Here is a 22,019-nt window from a genome sequence, read left to right as displayed (position 1 = left end):
ATAATGAATAATTTAAAAGCTATGGGGATATAAAGATTTATTAAATTTCCCAACAAGCAATAAGCCAGAAGCTTTGATTAATGGATGACAACTAGATAATAGGGAATAAATCAAGGGCTTTTTGAGACACGATCTTTTCTGTGGATGCCTTTTGAAACATTGTTACATTTCAGCTGGTCTTCCCATTACACGAAACACTTCTTTAAAAACATTTTTTTTTCAAAATATTGCAAACAAAAAATTTATTTGCATACTTTATTATTTCAAAATTCACTTGTTTGCAATCTTCAATCTAACAACATTTGGGAGCTTTTACACTTGAACAACCTCAGTCTAAAAATACATTCCGAAAGTTGCAGATTGATAGAAATACCACCACGTGCAAGTGTAGAAATAACATACTCTAATCTTCCTATGAGAATATTTGTAGGAGTAATGAAAAACTGCATTACCATTTTTTGAGGCAGAATTTTCCTAATGAATACAAATATGAGAAAATGCACAGATAGCCTTTTGGAAAGTAGTCTGCCTCAAACAAGAGCTATATAACGTGTTAGCCTAAAAAAAAAAAGCAGAGTTGGCAGCTTTAACCTTATCTTAATCTAAATAGTAACAAGTCTGGAAAATATACAAAACCTATGCTAATTTTCCTCCCTTTGGATCTATCGCTTCATTCTGCTTCAGTCCTACAGAATATTTTAAAACATGAACAGCTTTCTGGTATGTAAAGACTTCTCTTCCCATTAGCGATATTCTGTTCACATCCATTTGATGTTTCACTAATATGTTCTTGTCAGATTATGCTGCAAAACATAATAATGGTTGTGTTCACAACTCTGTACAATTTAAATGGGCAATGCTTTGCTACTTTATTTAGCTATTATCTCTTAGAAGAATACACTGTGTGAGAATATTAACACATTATCACACGTGTTAATGAGCTCTCAGTTGCTTTTGCAATGCACCAAGAGGAAACATGCCACATATATTAGCATGCATGAGTCATATTTCCATACTATATATGGGTTCAGTCTCAACACTCCCTGCTCCCAAATACAGCACCAGTCCACATACTGATGTTCAAATAATGTTCTGGCTGAGTTAAAAACTGGATGATCAATTTAGAGCAATCCTAGCCCCAGCTGGGGAGGAGTGGGATGGAGCAGGGATCAACCTCTGCATCCAAAGAACTGCAAGTCGTGTTAGTCAGGCCAGAAAGTAGGGACAATTTTCTCCCCATTTTTCACAATGCCAAATCCAGGATGGGGTAGCTGAGGGACCCAATTTGAGTGATCAAGATCCAGTGCCTCCAGCACCCTGTCCCCAAATGTCCTGTTTCAGGAATTACCACCTGATGGGATGAAACTGAAACCTCCACCATGGCAGAGGGCTCCCCCTCCCCCCCACAATAGCAGTCTTTTCCACCAGAGGAGAAACCTAGATGCTGCTGCTGCTGCTGCTGCTGCTGCTGCTGCGGGATTACTAATCCAGGATTTGGTTTCCTTGGAAAGAGGGTTAGCAGAGTCTATGGTATCTATATGAAGTGTGGCTTGTTTATTTACACACATTCCAACCCGAACTTAAGATGGAGGGCTTCAAATTGTTAGCACTCCAATAGATCTTGCTTTTCCATCAGGCTCACAGGAGGCATCCTAAAACCATGGTGCAGGGAGCCACCCTCTCTGCATATCTCCAGTTCCCATCCTTTCCTCTCATTCAACTAAAAACACAAGCCTCTCTTTGGAAACTCTCTTGAATATTTTCAGTAACAATAGGATCTCCCTGACCCATTTGCCAGTTAATGGCACTTGACAGACCCATTAGACCACCTGGCCACTCTATTAGATTAACACCCATATGACCAGCAGAGCAGGTTTCTCAGCTGCAGAGTCCACCTCCAGATGCAGGGTTCCAAATCAGAGGCTGGAAGGGGACTCATAGAAATCATCCGTCTCAATGCCCAAACCCATAACAATATAGTGGGCACTGGGAGTGATGATGCATTGTGAGATGCTTCTGCTGATGCATATGTCTGTCTGCACTGCATTTTATAAAGGTAAAGGTTTTCCTAAATTTCTGTTTGCTCAACAAATCCCCGCATATACTTCTATGTCCACAAACTTCTTGATCGGCCTTCTCCAACCTGGTGCCCTCCAGACATTTTGGACTATAAGTCCCCATCATTCCTGAACACTGGCCTTGGTGGCTGGGACTGATGGGAGTTGTAGTTCTAAACATCTGATGACATCAAATTGGGGTAGGCTGTTCTAGACAAAGTAGATGTTCACAGTATCACTACCAGGGTTCTCATACAAACAAATTAAACACATCGATTCTTTACCACATGTGGTGAAAGATCCAGTGCATCTGGAGGCTGGTATTCAATGAATTAGGAATTACCATAGATTAGTTAATTCCTCCTGTCCCTAAACTAGAATTCACTAATAGGCAAAAAAACCCTTGCGGTTTAAGAACGTACCTATAGCCCACAGATATTTCTATCAAACTTTAAAAAGCAGGGAAATTGAGCAGCTATAGTGAATGCAGCAGGGGAGCAAGAGACCTGACCTCCTCTCTGAGATACTACACTGCCCTACACATTTGTCAAAATGCAAACACAATTTGGGTTGGTCTTTCACAGTCCAATCCACTTGCTGTGTAGCTTGCAGGAATTTGGTAACATGTGCCTCTGAGCATATGGTGAGTGGTGGCAACACCTGCAATCAGCCCAAATAATAGAAAGAAGACATGTGCTCTGCTGATCTTGTTTTAGCAGGGAGGAAGCAATATTATTAAGACAGTTGATATAGTTCAGATGGTCACTTTAAATATGTCTGATTTCCTTTTCAATTTTAGTGAAGTTTCCTATAGGAAATCATTTGCATACTTTTTTAGTTCAATGGGATTTATTTCTGTGCAATCATGTTTGAAAATGGAAATGGTCTGCCTTCAAGTCGACCGGACTTATGGTGACCCTGTGAATAGGGTTTTCATGGTAAATGATATTCAGATGTGGTTTTACCATTGCCTTCCTCTGAGGCTGAGAAGCAGTGACTGGCCCAAGGTTACCCAGTCATCTTCATGGGTCCAATACTGACCTGGGGGAGGGGCAGGGATGGGTGGAGGATGGGGAGGGGAGGAGATTGGGTGGGTGGGCATGGGGCAGAGGGGAAGCCCCTTTCCTTTCAAAAAGGAAAACATTGTGAACAGTATAATTGCTTTTCAGCATTTCCCCCATCTTTAAAACATTTTTTTTAAAAAAAGCATTAAAATGCATTAAAAAGCAATTCCAACACAGATGCACACTGGGATAAGGTCGCTACTTAAAAGGCTTGTTGAAAGAGGATGGTGCCTGTCTAATATTTAACTGGAGGGAGTTCCAAAGAGTAGGTGCCACTACACTAAAGGTCTGCTTCCTATGTTGTGCAGAACAGACCTCCTGATAAGATGGTATCTGTAGGAGGCCCTCACCTGCAGAGCACAGTGATCGACTGAATATAAGGGGTAAGATGATCTTTCACGTATCCTGGTCCAAAACTGTATAGGGCTTTGTAGACCAAAACCAGCACCTTGAACTTAGCCTGGTAGTTATTAGGTAGCGAGTGCAATTTATTCAGCGGGGGGGATGACATGTTGGTGATACCCTGCTGCAGTTAGCAGTCTCACCACCGCATTTTGCGCCAGCTGCAGCTTCTGGACCAACCTCAAGGGCAGCCCCACATAGAGCATATTACAATAATCCAGTCTGGAGGTTAGTCCGTGGACAACAGTGGTCAGACTATCCCAGTCCAGAAACGGCCGCAGCAGTCTTACCAGCCAAAGCTGATAAAAGGCACTCCTAGCCACTGAGGTCACTTGGACCTCTAGTGACAAAGATGGATCCAGGAGGACCTCCAGACTACAGACCTGTTCTTTCAGAGGGAGTACGACCCCATCCAAGACAGGCAATTGACCAGTTGTCCGAACTCAGGAAACACCAACCCACAGCGCCTCCATCTTGCTAGGATTCAGACTCAGTTTATTGGCCCTCACCCAGCCTACCACCGAGTCCAGGCAGTGATCCAGGGATTGCACAGCCTCTCCAGATTCAGATGTTACAGAAAATAGAGCTGGTTATCATCAGTGTACTGCTGACACCTCACCCCAAATCTCCTGATGACCACTACCAAGGGCATCGTATAGATGTTAAACAGCATGGGGGACAAGATGGTACCCTGCAGCACCCCACAGCACAGCTGCCAGGGGGCTGAAAGGTAATAATCCAATGCTATTTTCTGAAAATGACCCTGAAGATAGGATTGGTACCAATGTAAAATAGTGCCTCCGATACCCATCTCACCAAGTCAGCCCAGAAAAATACCATGGTACTACCAAGAGATCAAGTAAGAATAACAGGGTCACACTCCCCCTGTCCTTCTCCTGAAAGAGGTCATTCATCAGGGTGACCAAGGCCGATTCAGTCCCATAACCAGGCCTGAACCCAGACTGGAATGGGTCAAAATAATCTGTTTCATCTAAGAGTACTTGCTATTGCTGTGCCACAACCTTCTCAGTTACCTTCCCTAAAAAGGGGGAATTTGTGACTGGGCAATAGTGGGCTTTTTCAATAATGTTATTGAAATTAATAAACATCAATTTAGGATGATTAATTTCAATGGGTCTACTCAGAATAGAACTTAGCTGGATGCAACCCTATATCAGTGCAAGATATTAAGCTATCAAGTTATAAGAGATACTTGAAAGTGGCTATAACCTCTCTCTCTCTCTCTCTCTCTAGTGTTTGTGTGTGGTGTGTGTGTGTGTGTACATACAATGGGACCTTGCTTTAAACTGTAATGGGTTGGATAAGGCTGAAGATTGCCAAGGCCCCCAAACAGCATGTGATCCCTCCAGCTCATCAGTCCCCCATATACGAAAAGGGGGGACAGAATTGACCCAACCCCCTAAACTAGGATTTATTTAACAGAGTAGCAGAAAGAAGGAAAATGAACAGCTCAGGTAGGCATGCAATTTAAAGCAAGCTTTCAAACAAAAATGGAAGGGAATAGAATCCAATAAATTTGTTTTCTACAGGCAATGGAGGCTGGTGGCTCCAATATCTGTGGGGCAGTAGATCTGGTCCAGGTTTTAGTCTGAACTTTTGAGGAACTGTCCAAGGTGCTGACATCAGAGGCACCAGCCTCCACTGTCGACAGGTGACCAATTAGAGCCATCTCTGTCTATGTAATGTAAGGCACTCTGCCAACCATCACTGGTAGCCCTTCCCCCGGCTCATACATGTTACATGGAGCAAGTAAAGGAGAGGCAGCGGTGACTGAGACTGCAGCAAAGGATACTCTGGGAACTTTTTTCTGAAGAGGGAAGGGACTGGTACTGTATGTCCAGCATCTCAAGTGAGAAAAATTATGCTCTTCTGATGGAATGTGCACAAAGGATTGTGCACAAATGGTCAATCTCTTTGGGATCAAATGATGGGATGCTCCTACAACCCTCATAACTGGGCAATGTGCCAACTAATGCATAAGATTTTGCTGTTAGTCATGCAATGACAAAACTGTGATTTGATTTGAACTTGGAGGCCAGAGGTGTGGTTTTTTTTTAAAAAAACCCTCCTAATGAACAAATTCCATTTTTGTTATCTGAAATTAAATAATAATTTACCAAGCTAGTGGCAGACTGATGAGAGCTGGGTAAATAACGTTAACAACATTGGCTTGCAACACTGCGGTTATGCTCATGTAACAGGCTTCCACTTGTGTAACACAACTTTTTCTTCCTCTCTTTTCCTTGTTCAGCCTTAAAATCTGCTCCAGAGTGTTGAGGGATCCTTTGGAATAACTGTTGGGAGCATGTGGGAGAGGAAATGAAGGGGAAGTCCAGTTGCATGAACAAAACACTGCTCATGTAACACTGGATACAACCCCTTGCTTTTTTCCCCCCAAACAAGAAATGAGAATACTGTAAAGGAGAAAAGAAAGAACAATGAGAGGGATGAGCCTATTAATTGTCCTGGGCATTCTAACACTTCTCCTTGACACACTGTAAACATATGAATAAATAATACAAATGATATACAACATGGCTGATACATAAATTCACAATGACAAACAGGCAGGGGGGCATTTCACTTCCCATTAGCACTCTTGTCTGCAATGCACAGGGACCTGTTCGTTGAAAATTAAGCAAATAATAAAATGTCATGCAAGGAATGCTCTCACCTTTCTCATTCATATTCCATAAAGGAGCAAGAATCTGCCTTTGTTCTTTCTGCTCAGTCAGAAGCGGCACAGATGCAGGAATCTTGTTCACTTCTCACGGTAATTTCGGCAAGGCTCTCAGTGCTGGCATCCCAATAGGTCTTTGTCCATTAGCAGTTCAAAAGAACTGGCAGAAGAATAAGCTTGAGTTCACCCATGATGGAAGTTGGTCATGACCTTTCAAAGTGCTTGTTTTTAACCAAAAAGATACATCTCTCTGCTGAGATGACTTCTTTAAGGAAACAAGCAATTTTTTAAACATTAAATGTTTGGATGTAGCATACACAGATCTAAGGCAGAGGCATGCATCATCAGGAAAACAGGGTCAAGCCCCATGCGTTCTCATAATGCTAACATGAGCTGAGAGAGGCATTTTCTTGGGAGAATGGGTGGGTTGAAAGAGGGTACTTAACCATTCCTCACCCACATTATCCCCTCCAAATCCCCCATGTGCTATGTGTCTCTAATCCCCCCTCCATGTGCTCAAAAACAGGAAGTAACTGCAGCAGAGGGGAACAAGCCTTTGGGTTTTCTTGGAGATGACAGGCAATAGGCAAGAGAGGGTTAAACACTTTCATCACCAATTGAGTCCCTCAGCCCAACCTTCTATTTATGTTATCTTGGCTAGCCGGGGTTTTGGGAAAATATGTTTGTGACATAATGTGTCAATCCACCCTTATTGTCCTGTTTTCAACAAGGTTTGACCTTGTCTCAGTACTGTTCATCATCTATGTGAAGCTGTTGGGGTCACTGAGGTTTTTAGAGCAAGGTGTCACCAATATACAAATCACACCTGGCTCTATTTTTCTGTAATATCTGAATAACTAATCAAATCAAAATAACTGACAGTGGGGCCAAAACAGATTAGACCACTTCCACATGCTACAGATACAGCTACCGGGCAAATCTTGCACACCCCTAGTACTTGCATTAGGAGGAACTGATCCCATCAGTGGTCAGTAGGAGATGGCATAGTGGGGCAGTGGTACTCACTGACCTCTGGTTAGTCATGTTGCTGCTGCTTACTGGGAGGTAGAAAGGAAGATGCAAGGTGGTGGTGAGGATGGCACTGTGCAAACACACTAGCAGAGCCAATCTGTTGCTTCCATCGGTGTGTTGTACAATGCTGACCTTTCCACTGCCTAGCTTTTCCCTCTACCTTCCAGTAAGCAGCAGCAGTGCAGCCAACTGGAGGTCAGGTGAGCATGACCACCACACCATCCGCTACTGTTGGATTTCCCCCCAATGCAAATATAAGCTTCATGGGGTGGATTCATTTTCTCAGTACTACAGGTGGGAAGGGTTAAATTTCCCCCTCCCCACCTGGTGTGATTCCAGAGATTATCAGTCTCCCCAACTGATATTTGCACTTTTAAAAACCTGCATGTTAAATGCAATGAAAAATATAACACCAAATCTAGTTTGACCCCAAGGCCTTCAAGATCTGAGTGTCCAGTCAGTTCAAGAAACCTAAAGAGCTTCTGGGCTGATCTGCTTTTGTCTCTGGTCCTATTCTATATTGTCAAGATCTGTGCTGACTTTTATACTGAAAATACTGTTTGCATTCTCTAGTCCATATAAATGATTTGTTAATGTTTCTTTGATATTTCTCCACTTCGTTTATTTAGGACCAAAAAGTTAGGTGAATAAAACATGAAGCATAAAAGGAATTTTATTGAATGCCTTTTAACAGTGTTAAATGTCAAATGGTTCCTAGCAGGTTGAAATAGCCTAGTGAGGATTTTATTTCTCACTGATACTTTTAAAAGAGAAAAAAAGGAGGTGAAAGCCTGAAGTTTGTGACTGCACACACAAACATATATCCAATCAAAGGATTGCCAGATCTGACAATAATTGTCATTTTATCTTGTGCTTCCTTTGTTTAGTTACAACAGACTAACTATACAAATCCATACATGTCTCTGCAATGAGTCTAAAGAAGAGATGCAAGGAAGAGACTGGAAGCTTTTGCTTCAATTTTCAATTAACCACAGTTGAGCATATTATATCTGTTACATAAACCGTAGTTAGTCTTAAGTTTTGTTTACTGAAACAACCCAGGTGAGTAAACCAAATTTTGAAGTTGGGTTGCTGCAGTAAATCATAGTTAAGACCAGAGCATGGAAAATTACTTTTAAAAAGGAATAAATTACAATTACTGTCACATGGCCCCAAAAAGGAATAAATTACAATTACAATTGTTCTGAAAGGAATTGATTACTTTGCTGTTACTCAAAAGTAATCATGGCAATTACAGTTGTTACTTTTAAAAAAACCTAGAATGCCTGCAAGGTACTTGAGTGGCCTTAGCTGGTGCATACCTAAGTAGCCTAAAACATCATTGAAAATAAACACACATACACACAGAGGTAGCAGAATATTTGTTTTTATCCGTAAGATAACAGTGGTGGTCTCTCCACTGATAAGGGAAGCTGGGAGGGAGGCAGAGGCCACCACTGAGATCTTCGTGCATCAAACCAACTGCAACCCACCCACCCCCACACACAGTCAGCAAGCGTCACCTGTCTCACTCAACCACATCCCAGACCCTGCCCTGCCACCAACTAAGGCAGCAAACATTTTCCTCTGGGGTGCAAAAAGTTAAAACATGCAAATACAGCAAAGTAGCCAGGGAGGGCAGCAGAGGCCACTTTGTGTGCCAACAGCAAGCTCTGTATACACACACAAACGGTCATCTCTCACCTCCACAGTTCTTTATCTCCATTTTGCTGCTGCCTCCTGTCAAAACTCCACCTGGGCCAATTCCTCCAGATCAATTGTCCCAGTCTAGGCACACCCTATGGCTCTCCTTACCAGGGCTGAGTTAATCCCAACACTAACCCTGTAAGGTAGGTAGACTGACACACCCCATTTAACTTTGTTTCCCAGTTTGAGTCAAGGGGAACTCAGAGCACCAACCAGACTGACAGAGATTCCTAAGATCAAGAACCAAACTTTACACTCACTGCTCTGGAGTCTCCAGCCAAACCAATCCAATAGTCAGTAGCTTTGTGGTCAAGGTACTGGTTTCAGAGCCACAGCCCCAAGTAACACACACCAAGTAATATAAAAGTACATATAAAAGATACAAATTCCTTTAAGATACAAATTCCTTCCTTTAAGTTAAAGGAGACAGATTCCTTTAACTCTCCAAAACAGAATTAGGCATAACCAACACCTACACAAAATACAATGAGAAAGTTCAACACAAACACAAAAGAGCAAAGCTTACCTAGCCTAAGCTAGAATACTCACCAACAGGAAAAGTATAAGAGCCGGTTCACCCTTGGCTCCTTATACCACTAGACATCCCACAGGTAAGTTAAAATAGAATGGGACACTTTGGTGAAAGCTAGCCCCTCTTTTATGGGAATTTGCCCAGCAAAAGTGAGAGGGCCAATTAGCCAATAATGACACCTCTGGGTGATGGAATAGTCTGGTTTGCTGCAGGGCCAGGTCTACCAATTTGTTGGCTACTTAGGCCTCCTGAACTTGGTACCAGGCACTACAGATAAGATTCAACTGCCTCCCTTCTCAGCTAACAAGTTGCAGCTGGACTACGCCCTGATTTTTCCCAGCTTAGAGCATCCCAGGAACCTATGTAGGATATTCCCCACAATCTCTTTAGCTTGGGCCATTTTACTTTGGCCAACCATGCTGTTCTTGACACCTCCTTCTCCTCCTTCATCCACATCCTTGCCCTCCAGTTCCTTGCTTCCTCCACTCCATTTTTCTCCTCCGCTATCCATTTAAAAAATAATTGTTTTCTCCACTTCACACACCCCCCGTCTCACTCTTCACCTCCTCCCTCATTGCCTCCTAAACACCCACAGAGCATGAGGAAAGAGCAACGCTGCACAGAAGCCCTGTTTGGGACACATGATTTTCACCCATGAATCAGAGGAGCAGCAGACTTTCCCTGCTCCCCCCAGTAATGCCCAGAAGTAATGCTGGAAACATTAGAATTACTCCTCAAAAGTAATAAAATTACTCTTCATTTTATTACAATCAAAAAGTAAAGAAATGACCCACTCATTCCTCAAAAAAGTAAATAAATTATAAGTAATTTGTTTTTTGTAACTAATCATTTCCAAGTTCTGGTTAAGACTAAAAGCAATTTGTTCAGATCTGCACATATTGCTAAACTGTAGATAGTTAAAAATTAAAGTGAAAACTTCCAATTTCCTTCTCATGGCACCAGGAGAGGGGAGGAGATGAGAGGGGGAGCATGAGAACCTAGGATAAAGCTGTTTTTGCACTTCTGGGCATATAAGAGATAAGGGCTGTCTAGAGTGTGACGCCAGTTGGTTTGAAAGATTAACTCCTTTGTAACTGGATAAAGAAATAAACTGCTCTTTGCTTGGGACATTGAAAATTGAAAGAGTTTTGTTCCTTTGGCTTTAAGAATGACAATTAAGAAGATTATGGATGTACAAGAAGGGACTTTATCTTTAGACATGTTTCAGAAAATAATGAATGGGATTAACTCAATAAAACAAGAACTGAGAAATAATAGTCAAGCGTTGAGAATTGAATTTGACGAAATGAGACAGGAGCTGAAAAAAATTCAGGATTCTATGAGAAAGGAGAATAAAGATGGATCTGGAAAACCAAAAAAGGATGAAAGAGAAATTAAAGGCAAGGTTCAAACTATGGAGATTGGATTAAATATGGATATGGAAAAAGATTTGGATTTCCTGGCTGTGATGGATCCTGGAGACAAATATTACGGTTTGGAACTCAGCGCTGTCCCTGAAGGAATTGAAGAGATTGGAGATAAAGATATTATCGGTTCAAAAAAATTCCTGGACTGGAAGGATTTGATGGAACTTGAAATGGAGAAAGCTAACAGAATTAATCCCTGTTTTGTGTCAATGGAAAAATCTTCAAGAGATGTGCTAGTGTATCATATAAAAAAGAGGAACAGAGATGCGGCTTTGCAACAATACTTCAGTGATACGTTCAGAACTGATGGCAAGAAAATATCTGTGAAAAAGGAAATTCCTATCAGACTCTTATTATATGACTATGACAGCAAGATTATTGGGCGCATAAAGATGGAAGATGGAAGATGGAACCAATACGGATAATGGAAGAAGAGCGATTTGAAATTACTGGATTTAGTAGACTTGATGAGTTGGATTAATTGACATGTTTATCCAGAAAAAAAATTGATGGACATATATCTCAAGGAGTGGAAACTTCTCTTTGACTTTTTGTGGAAGAATAAAATGATATGATGTTAATGAGATTTGTAACCAATTAAGATAACCGCTGGAGGAAGGTGATTTTATAATCTATCAAGATACAGGCTTGTTATATATTATAGACTTATAGCTGAACTACGACAAATCGGAAGTAAATTTTATTTTATTTTATTTTATTTTTGTTGTATTAGTTATGGATTTGTGTTTTTTCTTTTTGTATTGTTTTGGTTTTGAAAATTTGAATAAAAATTAATTGAAAGAAGAACCTAGGATAATTCACATGATGATAAACCAAATGAAACCTCCAGATGCAGCCTTTGAATGCCATGACACAGATTTCTAGACCCACTTTGTATTCAGATCACTCAGATCCTCTGTCACTTGTTCATGCCAAAATAAAGTATATAAAGTATTTCTTTTGGTTGTTCACCTCTATTCTCCTGCTGTGGAAGAAAAAGAATCCTTAACTATGCAGCATAAATAGGAGTGGAAGGATCTGTATGTTTTGGTTCTATCAGTTCCTCATTTTTCCAATCTCAAATTCAGCTCTCTGTATTTCTGCAGCAATTTGTGTATTTTTTTTAAAAAAGTATTTTGCATTTTAGAGCAAATTTCTCCTAATAAATATGTTTGTATAGATTTTGGAAGAATCTTTTCCGATTATATGTTATTTTCACTAATATATGCATTTTATGCACACTTTCCAATAATGACGTTCCCGCCTTGTGCGGGGGCGTGTTTGCCACCGTCCCCCCACTGGCTAGAAGGCTCAGGAAGGTTCCTGAAAGTTTGAGTGGGGACAGGTGGTGTCTTTCTACCAATTGGATTAAGGGATTAGCGGGTTTATAAATCCGCTCCTCCCTTAGAACTTGCCTTTTTTGCTTGGCGGCATGCTGAGAAGCACTCCTTGGTGGTGTATGGCTGGAGACTCTCATTGATCCTGCTACTACCCTTTGACGTCTTTGCTGACCTTCCTTGTGGCGGTTTCCTGCCTTTTTAACCACGCGTTCCCTCGCTCCTGCCGGACTTAATACTTCATCCAGGCACGTTAGGAAGCTGGGTTCCCCCCCCCATTCTTCATCCCGCTCATCAGCTGAGCGGAGGGTTGCGGGCCGGCTGTATCAGCTTGCTGGCCGGCTTTAGTGCCACAGCACTGATCCATGATCCTGCTCATGATCCACTGATCCTGCTCACGGTTGTCTTACCCACTTCCCACGTGCATCCTCTCCGTTCGCTGGGCCCTTCCTGTGCATCAGCTGGGCGGCTGGCAGCGGGCCTGCTTTTTTCAGCTCGCCGGCTGGCACTAGAGCACAGCGCTGAGCCTGCATGCGGCTGCCCTTGGGAATTCCCCCGCCTCGCTGTGTGTTCCCACCCTGCCTCCCGGACCCAGCTGGTCGGCTTGGGTGCAGAGGGTAGGTTGAGAGTGGGTGGTTCCCCTCACTTAGGCTTTGCACCTCTGGCTGAAGTTTAAAAATCAACAAAGGAAGAAGCAAATAAATAAATAAATAAATAACAGATATCCCCTTGTTTTAACCCCCCTTTTCCTTTCCTTTCTTGCAGCCTATAGCCTTTTATTTGCCCTTGCTGTTGGCTGAATTTTTGGGATTTGGGCTAATTAGGTTACCACCTGGAAATATTTTATTCATATAATTAGGTGTGTTGTTGGCATAGCCCCTGGTTTGCCATTAAAGGGGCCTTTGGTTCAAATTGCTACCTGAGCATAATTATTGTTTCCTGTTGTTGTTGTTGTTGTTATTGGTAAGCATATTAAGATTTCAACTTGCCACCCAAGAAGGTTCAACAGAAAAGAGGAGTCCATGTGGTGAAACAGGAGGCAAAGCGCCCCCCATCGCAGCAACAGCGCCAGTCTTCTGATGAAGAAGATATGGGGACAATTCGTGCCTTGGTGGCTAGGGTAGAAGCCTTAGAGAAGGAGTGCAGGTGTCCACCTGATCTGGAGGCGGGTCCAAGCACTGCACCTTCGGGTAAGAAATCTGCTTGCTTAGCTGCTAAGGTGCCTAAATCATGTCTTCTTTCTGATTTGGTCGCCGGGATTGGTGTTTTGGAAGGGGTGGCTCTTGGAGATGATTCTGTTCATCCGGCAGCGCAAGCCTGCCGGTCTGCGGCACCGTTGGCAACATCTGCCTCCCTGCTCCCAGACCCAGTAGGAGCCAGTTTTCTCCAAGGTCACCTTCCTGCTCCTCTTCCTCTGCCTGGAAGCCAGATGGTCTCCACCGAGGCCCCTGGAGTTGTGACTCCTGCATTAGTCGCATCCCCTGCCACTTATGCAGGTGAGTGGTTTGCACCACAACACATTACTGTTACATCTACACAGTCCCTGGACCCAGAGGATTTCAGCAGCTACAGACCAGTGGCAAATGTTCCATATCTCGGCAAGATCTTGGAACGAGTGGTTGCTGACCAGCTCCAGGCGCTATTGGATGAAACCGATTATCTAGATCCATTTCAATCGGGTTTCAGGCCCGGTTTCGGCACTGAGACGGCCTTGGTCGCCCTGTTTGATGATCTATGTCGGGAGAGAGACAGAGGGAGTGTAACTCTGTTGATTCTCCTTGATCTCTCAGCGGCTTTTGATACCATCGACCATGGTATCCTTCTGGAGAGGCTTGCGGAGTTGGGAGTTGGAGGCACTGCGTGGCAGTGGTTCCGCTCCTACTTGGCAGGCCATCTCCAGAAGATAGTGCTTGGGGAACATTGCTCGACACCGTGGGTACTCCAATGCGGGGTCCCGCAGGGTTTGGTTTTGTCTCCCATGCTTTTTAACATCTATATGAAGCCGTTGGGTGCGGTCATCAGGAGTTTTGGAGTGCATTGTCACCAGTACGCTGATGACACGCAGCTCTACTTCTCCTTTTCATCTTCCTCAGGTGAGGCGGTCAATGTGCTGAACCGTTGCCTGGACGCGACAATGGACTGGATGAGAACTAACAAACTGAGACTCAATCCTGATAAGGCTGAGATGCTGTCGGTGGATGGTTTTTCCAATCAGATGGTGGATACATATCCTGTCCTGGATGGGGTTACACTCCCCCTAAAGGAACAGGTTCGTAGTCTGGGAGTCATTTTAGACTCTTCCCTGTCACTTGAGGCTCATGTAGCCTCGGTGGCACGGAATGCGTTCTACCAACTTCGATTGGTAGCCCAGCTACGTCCCTACCTGAGTAAGGAGGATCTTACATCAGTAGTACATGCTCTGGTAACCTCACGTTTGGATTACTGTAATGCGCTCTACGTAGGGCTACCTCTGAAGACGGTTCGGAAGCTACAGCTGGTGCAAAATGCGGTGGCCAGACTGCTAACAAGAACGAAGCGGTCTGACCATATAACACCTGTTTTGGCCCGCTTGCACTGGCTTCCAATACGCTTCCGGGCCAAATTCAAAGTGTTGGTATTAACCTATAAAGCCTTATACGGCGCGGGACCTTGATATCTGTCAGAACGCCTCTCCCGCTATGAACCGGCTCGTACACTACGGTCTGCTACGAAGGCCCTCCTCCGGGTCCTGACTCATAGGGAGGCCCAGAGGGCAGTGACAAGATCAAGGGCCTTCTCAGTGGTGGCCCCCGAACTATGGAATAGTCTCCCCAAGGAGGTTCACCTGGCGCCAACACTATCATCCTTTCGGCGCCAGGTTAAAACCTTTCTCTATTCCGAGGCATTTTAATTTTTTGTTAATGATTGTAATGTTTATAATTTGATTTTAGCCTTTGCTGTTTTTAGATTGTGAAATTTGATTTTAGACTGATGTTTTTGTATTATATTGTATTTTATTGTATCTATGTTCACCGCCCAGAGAGCTATTGCTAGTCGGGCGGTATATAAGTTTTAAAAATAAATAAATAAATAAATAATATGGCAGATAGTGGGCATCTTCTGGTGCGTGCTCAGACCTCGGCCTCTGGCTTTGGTCAGGCCTCGCAATGGGTTCAACCCCATCAGGTCTGTTGGAGCTTCAATAGCACTGGGTGATGTGCAAGGTGTCCCTGCAGATTCAGGCATGCCTGTGGACTTTGTGGAGGCGCCCACCCTAGCTCCACCTGCCCAAGAGCCCACCAGGCTCGCCAAGGGGCCAGGGATCAAAAGCAATCCAAACGTGGGGCTGGCAGTAGCGGCAGTACATCGCAAGGCCAGTAGCCCTATTAGGTTGGTCCCTCTTGCCAAGTTATTGGGTATTCATCCTAACAAACAGGCGGCTAATTATTTATGGCATGGGTTTGCTGTGGGTTTTCATATCCCTTATGTAGGTCCTAGGGTTTCTACTTCCTCATCTAATCAGGCTTCAGTCCGTGCCATGCCAGCTGTTGTTCTGTCTAAATTGACCAAAGAGATAGCAGCTGATAGGATTTCTGGCCCCTTTTCCTTTCCCCCACTTACGAATCTGAGAATTTCCCCTCTAGGTGTTGTGCCAAAAAAGCAACCAGGCGAATATCACCTTATTCATAATTTGTCATTCTCCAAAGGTGGTTCTGTTAATGATGGCATTTCACTGGAATGTGCATCCGTCCGGTATACTTCCTTTGATGAAGCTGTTAGGGTTGTTAAGGCGGCTGGTCAAGTGGCCTTATTGGCGAAGTGCGACATCAAGTCTGCATTTCGTCTGTTCCCTGTACATCCTTTGGATGTCGATTTGTTGGGCTTTATGTTTCAGGGCCGGTATTATATAGATAGAGCTATGCCAATGGGCTGCTCAGTATCTTGTGCGACTTTTGAGGCATTTAGTTCTTTTCTTGAGTGGGCCATAAGAATGAGGGCTCGTTCTTCCTTCACAGCTCATTATTCAGATGACTTTCTGTTTATTGGGCCAGCTGGTACTTCCCATTGCCTTCAATTGGTCAAGGCCTTTGAAGCGTTGACCAATGAATTAGGTGTCCCTTTGGCCCCAGAAAAGTCTGAAGGCCCCTCTGCTTCCCTTACGTTCCTGGGGATTCTGTTAGACACTCAAACACAGTCCTCCCGCTTGCCACAGGATAAATTGATTGTCCTAAAGCAGTGGTTTTGTATAGCTGTGGCATTGAAAAAGCTGATGCTTTTACAAGTTCAAGAGTTAGTGGGCCATTTAGTGTTTGCCTCCAAGGTCGTTTCTCCCGGCCGGGCATTCCTGCGGCGTCTTTGTGATGCCATGAAAGGTGTTCGTTCCCATTTCCATTTCATCAAGGTCACAGCAGGCATGCGAGAGGATCTGTCCATGTGGCTTACCTTTTTGGAAGGCTTTAATGGTGTTGTTCGATCTACACTGGCTTCCAGTTGTTTTCCGGGCCCAATTCAAGGTGTTGGTATTAACCTTTAAATCCCTATACGGTCTCGGCCCAGTTTATCTTACAGAGCGCCTTCAACGCCACCAATTATGCCGCCCGACAAGATCAGCCACACAGGGCCTTCTCTCAGTCCCGCCGACAAAAACAGCCAGATTGGCGGGTACTAGAGAGAGGGCATTCTCAGTGGCGGCCCCCACCCTCTGGAACTCCCTCCCACAAGATCTCCGGCATGCCTCTTCCCTAAATACATTTCGTAAAGCCTTAAAGACCTGGCTCTTTCAACAGGCCTTTGGGATTTCCAGGGAGGGTTAATTACTAGATTGAATTTCCTCCTACCCTGTTTTAATATCATTGTCTGCTGCTGTATTGTTTTTCTACTGTTTTTATATTGTACCATTGTATTTTATCTTACTGTGTTTTAACTGTTGTACGTCGCCTAGAGTGGCCATTGGCCAGATAGGCGACACAGAAATTAAATTTTATTATTATTATTATTATTAATGGCCTTTCCTTCTGGAGAGAGGACTTACTTCTGGAGGCAGAGTTACAGGTCCACTCTGATGCCGCTGGTGGCTTGGGGTTTGGTGTTATCTTTAGATCCCAATGGTGTGCAGAGCGGTGGCCAGATGATTGGAGCTCTTCTGGGCTCACCCCTGATATGACATTTTTGGATTTTTTTCCAGTCGTAGTTGCTGTATATGTGTGGCCTCTTGCCTTCCAGAATCACACAGTACGGTTCTGGTGTGACAACCTTGCCACAGTCTGTGTAGTGAATTCCCAAACCTCCAAATCCGCACGGGTCATGCGCCTTGTGCATGCATTTGTTTTATAATGCTTATGTTTCAATATCTTGTTCATTGCTCGACATGTCCCGGGCTTGTAGAACAGAGTGGCTGATGCTCTTTCCCGCTTACAGATGGTGCGCTTCCGGGAATTAGCACCTGGAGCTGCTCAAGACCCAGTCCTGATTCCATCCTTTCTGTGGAGCCTTGGGAATTAGAAGTGGGGGCTGTCATAGCCTCTGCCCTGGCTCCCAGTACACAGAGAGCGTACCAGCATGGTTTTGAGAAATTCCAGGCATTCTGGGCCTTGCACGCCTTGCCTCATGTGTGGCTGATTCCAGTAACTTTATTGCAGTTTATGATTTATTTAAAAGGGCAGAATAATTCTGTGAGTACTATTACTGGACACCTTTCTGCCCTGGTGTTTATTTCCAAGGCAAAAGATATGCAGGATCATTCTGTAGATTTTAGGGTCAGCAAGGTCCTTGAGGGTTGGTCGTGTTCCACTCCCAGGCCCCCTGACCAGAGGAGGCCAATCACGCCCGATGTCCTCCTCCAGATCCTGCCTTTATTTCATTCTGTATGCTCCTCTCTTTACGAGACTCACCTTTTCACCGCACTAGCTCTGACAATGTTTTATGGTCCTTTTCGCCCTGGGGAAGTATTAATCTCTTCAAAGCGTGATGTTTCCTATCGAGCTTTATGCTCTTGCAACTGTACATTGGGTACAGATTCTGTGATGCTCTCCTTGCGAGTATTTAAGACTGACCAAAAGGGTCATGGACGTACTGTAACACTGCGGAGTTGCCCTGTGTCTAATTTGTGCCCGGTTTCTGCTATGCGAAATTTCCTGTCTATGAGGCCAGCAGGCCAGCGTTATCTGTTTATACATGTGGACGGATCCTCCCTGACACAGTTTCAATTTTGGTCCGTTGTTCGGAGGGCCTTGTTGGCCAGTGGGTGAGATCCTGTGGTCTATGGGCTGCATTCCTTCCGGATTGGAGTGGCTATGACTGCGGCCCTTGTGGGCATGTGTGCAGACGACATCCAGGCAATTGGCAGATGGCAGTCTGCAGCTTTTAAGTCCTATGTGCATTTCTGATTCTTACCTTGATTGTTCTTTTGTTCCCCCTAGGTGTGTGGAGGCTTCCAGTCCCTGCGAGGATCATCCTGTGTGGGCATTCCATTCTATTCTTGGCCCATAGGAGGACTTTTCCTACAGAGGCTGGGACGCAGCTGCACCTATCTGCCTGAGCGATAGTTAGCTGGGAGGCTAAGAGGGGCATGCTGTGGGGTGAACTGCTCCCATTGGTATGCAGACTTATGTCTTCGGCCCATCAGCCCCACATGTTGTTAGTGCATTTGGGTGAGAATGACTTCGTCCAGCATCCGGGTATGGATCTGCTGCTCAGCGTCATTCACAATTTTAACTGGCTCAGACGCTCTGATCCTGATCTAATTATTGTTTGGTCGGATATGCTTGAGCGGAGAGTTTGGAGGGGTGCTATTCACCCCAATAGGATTGATAGGTCTAGAAGGTGGGTTAATAGAAAAGTTAGGGACTTAGTTTTGTCTCTTGGTGGGGCCTTCATACCTCATGATAGGATACAGTTTCATTTTGCACAATTATTCCAGGATGATGGTGTTCATCTCTTAGAATTGGGGTGTGATTTGTTCATTGAGGATCTTAGCTTGGGTTTAGGGGCTTTGTTTTTATTGAGTTCAGGGGATCAAGCTTTAGTGGATCCCCTTTTGTGGCATGGGATTCGGGCAGGTGAGGTAACTGGGGGGAAATTTAGGAGGCTGAGGCATTCTGGTAAAGGGCACTCCCTAGGAAACCATCAGTGCTTAATGTCTGGTGGGGATCTGGGGAGTGTCCTTGTGGGACCAGCTTGCACATCATGGTGAACGCCTGTATGGCAGGGCCAGGGTGCAGAGGTTGGAACCACATACCTGGCTCCACTAACAAGGAGGGATAAGTTTTCCCACATCCTTGAATGGGTAGCTACAGTCCACAGTGACTGACTTGCCTTGAGGATGGGATGCAGTATTCCCTCATGGTTAGGTTGAGCCTCACCTGCCCGAAGGAGTTGAAAGTTGAGCAATTGGCTGAAATTGGATAAGGCTTAATATTTTAATAAATATAACATTATACCATATCTGTGTCCCGAGTCTTCTTTGGTGTGGTGTATGTATTTTTGTAAACACTGGTTCGTTGGAGATTGCATTGCAAAGTTTGGATAAGTGTGAATTTCAAAGGATGGCTGCATTCCAGTTCTCATTTTGTTTTGGAAAATGCATTTCATTGATTCACCTTTAATTGCAAACAGAATTGAATTTCTCCTCTGACCCTAATAATGAACATAATATTTTGTTATCTATTTTCATCCACAGAAATTCAGGAAAATTGGTCTCTAGTAGGCACCCATAATCTAAATATTTTACTATTTGCTTCAGTAAGTTGCCTATTAAAACATTAGATTAGGTTAGATTTGGACCCCTTTTGCCTCAAAATCTTGAGATGCGTTTTAAAGCATATCCTTTTTTTTTTTTTGCAGCATACAATGCAATTACTTTGAAATGTAGCATCAAACTTCTGATATGGTATTTTAAAAGGAACAATACATAGAGCAGCTGAAAGAAACCTCAAAGCTAACAATTTGTTTGATAATATTAGTCAAAACAATTTGAAGTCATATTACATTTTCCAGAATATTGTACCTGCAAAATTCATTCCATCAGCACAAGCATTCATTACTGAAAGATTCCATTTGTAAATTGGAAAAAAAGATCAAACAATTAATTTAAATCCTGGTTATGATGCAGAAATAGGAAAGTTGATGCATTCTTGTTTGGTAGCTACAGGTCAAAGTAAGACCAGTTCAGACATTCCTATTTGTTCCAACAATTATGACCTTCTTTCTACATGCTCCCACAGATAAGTGAACCAGGCATGAAGGTGGGATGTGCTGAATGGAGAAGTGATTGTGTAAGTGGCTGCACAGATCTCCATATGTTTCCATGCATGGTACCAAAAGGAGAGGCACATCTAGAGCACTCAACAGAAGAAGAAGAAAGCTTCTTTTTTAGGCAACTATTGGCATGCTTCCATATTTCCAAAAGCCATCAAATCTGATAGAAGCAACATCAGACTGGAAGTGATAGTGATGATGAAGCAGGGTACATGCCATACCTTAGTCCATCCATTGCCAGCTATAAATGTACTGGCAACTTCAGTCCAGACCAATCTAGCTATTTTGGAAAGAATCAGCCTCTGAAAGAGTACAGTAAACATCACATTTGGCTAGACTTTTCAAATGGTTTTGTATCTACCCTAAAAACAACTCCTCCATGCTTTTGATTCAATATGTTACTGTGCAGAAAACTTCAAAATGTAATTTATTTGGAACTGTGAGGCTGCTCTGGGAAGGATAGTAGCTCAACAGTAGTGTGCATGATCTGCATGCAGAAGATCCCAAATTCAGTCCCTGACATCCCATTAAAGGGATCTCAGGTAGTATGGCTGGGGAAGACCCTAAATCCTAGACACCTAGTGAATCTACTACAAGTCAGAGTACACAGTATGGGCCAGATGGACCAATGATCATTGGACAGCTTCATGTGATATGGCATGCTGCTTGGAGAATAAATAGAGATTCTAGTACATTGAACACCCACAGTCTGTTTTCCTATTGCTTGATCTCCCTTGATATTTTACAAAAGCCGAAGGCAACCTCTAATTCTGCCACATTGAGAATCAAATATATTTGCTCTTCTCCCACTTAAATCTCAACCCAAGACAATTAAATATCTGTCAAATGTTTTATTCAACATAGATTATTTTCAACATTTTCTTGAGGGTTTGTACCAGAGTTTTAGGAGACTTTGGTTAACAAACCAACTTGCCTTTAAGATACCTGATCATACTTGGGGAGGGTGGGGGAGGCAGACAAATAATAAGCACTGTGTATGAGTCAAATCTAATCACTATGTTCTCCCTAGCAAAATGTTAAGGGATGAAACGGTGATAAGAGTGCTAGCATGCTGGAATGCATGAATAAGATCAGTGCTGGCAGATAGCAATCACCAGGACAGTGCACTGCATAGAAACTGATTGCTACAGCAGGTCACCTCTACAGCCAGCTTTCTTAATGGAAGAAATGCTACTGTCTTCACACAGTACATATATAGTATGTAAAGAATAACAGCAAAATCCACATCAGCTTTCATTTTCCTTTCACATTCCCCTTTGTCATATCATTCTGGATAAAATTCAGCATTTAAAAGGCAATGAGATTAGCGCTTTATGAACATGAATTTTTGTACTTGGTCACAAACCTTGAGAAGTCCACACAGCTATAAAAATAATTTATTTTTCAAGGTACTGAACACTGCAGTTTATCTCTTAATGGCAAGAAGAAGAAGAAACCATGCAGACCACAAACTCCAAACAACCTTTGTTTTATTAATCCTTGATTTAAATGCAGCATCTCCCAG

At 43.4% G+C, this 22,019-nt stretch overlaps 1 long non-coding RNA gene across 1 annotated transcript; it reads right to left on the bottom strand.

Moving 5' to 3' along the window:
- Positions 1-227: 227 nt before the first annotated feature.
- LOC133388390 (uncharacterized) lies at positions 228-9,587 on the bottom strand. Its single transcript, XR_009763779.1, has 3 exons — positions 9,513-9,587; positions 6,219-6,384; positions 228-803 (listed from the first exon to the last, which is right to left on the bottom strand). It is a non-coding gene; the product is annotated as an uncharacterized LOC133388390 (long non-coding RNA).
- Positions 9,588-22,019: the final 12,432 nt, after the last annotated feature.

Source organism: Rhineura floridana, chromosome 7 (genome assembly GCF_030035675.1).
Source record: "Rhineura floridana isolate rRhiFlo1 chromosome 7, rRhiFlo1.hap2, whole genome shotgun sequence".
Taxonomy (NCBI): domain Eukaryota; kingdom Metazoa; phylum Chordata; class Lepidosauria; order Squamata; family Rhineuridae; genus Rhineura; species Rhineura floridana.
Note: the sequence above shows the minus strand (reverse complement) of the source record. Positions and strands in the feature narration are given on the sequence as shown.